The following is a 3715-nucleotide window of genomic DNA, read 5'->3' on the forward strand; positions in this document are numbered from 1 at the left end:
GCGCCTAAAGTGTTTACAATTAAGGTTCTACCGATAAAAGACAGGTCTCTTTGTTTCCAAAGATTTAGAACCGAACTTAGTTTGTCTAATTTGGCCTGCCAATTGTCGTCGTCGACATTGACGAGGCCGTTTGAGAAGTAAACACCAAGCACTCTCATTTTAGTGACCCATTTGAGGCCATAGGGAGATTCAATTCTAGTTCGCCATTTTCCTAACCACATTGCTTCAGATTTGGACGTGTTCAGTTTAGCGCCAGATCCTTGTTCAAATTTTGATACGACTCGGAGAAGTGAAGAAAGAGATCTTTCGGATTTTAAGATGCAAGTAGCATCGTCAGCGTACTGGGATATTTTATATTGAAGGCCCCCTGCTCCGGGGAGCAGGAAACCTTCAATATCTTTACAATTACGGATTTGCGTTGATAATACTTCTGAAACTAGCACATAAAGGAGAGGAGATAATGGGCATCCTTGTCTCACCCCTCTTCTTAAGTGGACAGGGGGGGACAGGGAGCCATTAACAATGATTCTAGAGAAGGCTTTAGAATAAAATAGTTCGACCCACCCACAAAAGGAGGGGCCGAAACCAAATTTACTCAATACTCTCATCATGAATTTGTGGTCAACTCGGTCAAAAGCTTTTTCTTGATCTAAGGAAATGAGAATACCTGGTTCATTAGTTTTGTCAATCATGTCGAGGGCATCACGAAGTAAGGCCAAATTTGAGAAGATAGTGCGGCCGACCACGCCGCACGTTTGGTCTGAATGCACGATGGAGTTCATGACTTTTTTCAATCGTTCAGTGATGATTTTAGATGCTAACTTGTAGTCAGTGTTTAACAAGGAAATTGGGCGCCAATTTTTTGCGAGGCGTCGATCATCTTTTTTGTGGATGAGTCGTAGGAGGCCCTCGTACTGGCTATCCGCGAGGGAGCCAGCAAGAAAGGCCTCGTTCAAAACAGAAAGGAGAGATTCGCTCAAATCATTCCAAAAACACGAGTAAAATTCTGTTGGGAGACCATCAGAACCGGGTGACTTGCCGGTCTGAAGGCCTTCCAATGCAGTAAGTAATTCTTTATTAGAAAAAGGGCCTTCACATAGATTGCGCTCATAATCAGTCAGTGAAAATTCGAGGTCGTCAATTATTTCAGTTTGAATTCGCATATCAAGAGGATCTTGGGTGAATAAATTCTTGTAGAAATTGGTTAAAATTCTTTCAAGATCATTTTGAGAATTTCTGAGAACACCGTTCTCGTCAAAAAAAGATTCAAAACTATTCATGTCAGCTCGTTTTTTCTCCAGACGGAAGAAATAGCGTGTTGGTTTCTCACCTTCTTCGAACCATTGTGCTCGGGAGCGGACTTTAGCTCCTTCGGCTTCTTTCGAGATCAGAGAGGACAATTGGCTTTCCAAATCGCTAATTACACCTGGGTTATTTAAGCGATTAGAATGTAAAGCGTTTTTAGCGTGGGTTAATTGCTTAGTAATTAGGATTCTTTTGGCATTTGCTGTATACAGTATGAAATACTTGTTTTGCGGATTTCAATTTTTAGAGCATCCCACCATTCGCGAAGGGAGGCGAATTCGGGGATTTTAAGCTTAAAGTTGTTAATCGATTTTGACATAATGTTTTTAAATTCTACATCTGAGAGTAAAGAGCTGTTGAACTTCCAAATTCCAGGACCGTGATTAGAAGGGTTAGTCGTTAGTTCAATTTTTACAAAGTCATGATCGGATAGGTCGTATACGCATGGAAGAATATTACATTTCGTTACTAGGGTTAAGCCTTTAGCGACGAGAAAGCGGTCAATTCTAGATGCCTGGGTATGGTCTTTGTTAGACCAGGTGAAAGTTACTTTGCGCGGGTTGTTTTTGCGCCAAATGTCTGTAAGTGAGAAGTCAGCACAAAGGGATCGGAGAAGTTTTTGATCAGACAATAGGATGGCGGAACAATTTAATTTATCTAGGACATTGTCTACACAATTAAAGTCTCCCCCGATCACTAGATCCCCTTGGGGGAGAAAGTAATTGTGCAGACAAGAGAAAAAACTTTTACGATCCGAAATAGTATTGGGAGAGTAAATGTTTACTAAATTTAGTTTAGAATTATAGTAGTCAATGAGTAAGCTCAATATTCTTCCTTCGGAATTGGTCAAAAAACGGATAATTTTGCCTGGGAAGTTTAGAGAAAAGAGGATGGCAACACCGGCAGACCTGCCAGTCCCGAAGGACCACAGACATTTGCCGCGCCAGAGTATTTCGAATTCCTCCGCTTGTTTTTTGCATGAGACATGTGTTTCTTGTAAAAGGATTATGTCACAGTTTGAATAATTTAATTCTTGAATAACTTTTCGACTTTTACTGGAGGACGCGAGTCCTCGCACATTTAGAGAAATTATTTTAAGCTTACTCATTGAATATAAATAAAAAATTAATATCTGTACCGCCTTCTCCTAGGTTTAGCTTTCTCCCATCCATCATCATCAGTTTCGGAGCCAGAGTAGTCACGGCGGGAAGATCTATCGTGGTCATCGCGGCCGCGATAATAATCTCGAACGTTTCTATCTCTCTCTTCTGTCGTCTCTCCACTCATCTCTTCGTTCTTCTCGATCGTCCCTCCCTCGCTCGTCTCTTCGTTCTCTTGGTCGTTCTCTTCTACCTTCGTCGCGTTGTTGTTCTCGTTGTTTCTCTTGATCTTGTTGTTTCTGTTGTTCTTGCTGTTTCTGCTTTTCTAGTAATTTCTGTTGTTCTTCTTGTTGTCGCTGTTGTTCTCTCTGTTGTTGTAGTTTTTTCTGCCTTTCTTCTCTTTCCTTGGCGTGCTGGGCTCGCTCTTGTTTCTTTTCCTCTTCAGTTTTAGGTGGCGTTGGCTCACTATCGACGTTCGCGCTGAAGAGTAGGAAGGGGCATTGAGGCATGGAATGGTTGTCCGCTAAACAAACGGAACATCTTGGCGAGTCTTTACATTCTTGAGCTCGATGCCCAGGGCATTCACAGTTAAAACAATGGACTGCAGAGCAGTCTTTGGCCATGTGGTCAGTAGCTCCACAATTCCGGCAAGTTTTTGGCTGATTTGGGTACCATATTTTAATAGGTTCACCAGCTATGTTGATGTTGGCAGGGATAGTTCGATGTAGCGCCATTCGAGCCATTCTTGCTCCATTCTCGATATGTTGTGCAATTTTGTCGCGCCGAAATGAAAGGACACGACCGTAGTGGCTGAGTCGGCCAATCACGGCAGTGTCAGGTAGTTCAGCGGGGGCTTCATAGATCTTGACGAGGACCAAACGATTTTCGCAGTCGCCCAAGAACACTTTGAGACCGGCAATCACGACAAAAGGTGTTTCAAGAGCGGCTTCTTTAGCTGCACGGCTCTTAAAAGTCACGATCCAAGATCTATTGGACGCCTTTCTCTGGATTCCGGTGATAGCGTCAATATCGATTTCTGCCGCGTCAAAAGCTTCGAGAATTATTTGCGATGTGACGATTGTATCAACGCTAAAATAAATAGAGCGATCCTTCGTGATTTTACTTTGACTAGGAGCATTCAAAAAAGGCACGGCCTTAAATTTCACACCCTTATTTTCCAGATTTTTCAGTACCTCAGGGATTTCGATTTCCACGTCGGCGTCCCAGGACTGTGAACCTTCTACCACGCTTGCGTCTACGACGTCTCCTGGATTCGCTGTCGAGTTATCTGTAGTAAACTGGCTGATACT

The 3715-nt window shown here is 42.7% G+C and overlaps 1 pseudogene; it reads right to left on the reverse strand.

The window, feature by feature from the left end:
- Positions 1-2164: 2164 nt before the first annotated feature.
- On the reverse strand, positions 2165-3139 carry LOC148719275 (uncharacterized; annotated as a pseudogene).
- Positions 3140-3715: the final 576 nt, after the last annotated feature.

This window comes from Stylophora pistillata, chromosome 12, assembly GCF_964205215.1.
Source record: "Stylophora pistillata chromosome 12, jaStyPist1.2, whole genome shotgun sequence".
NCBI lineage: Eukaryota > Metazoa > Cnidaria > Anthozoa > Scleractinia > Pocilloporidae > Stylophora > Stylophora pistillata.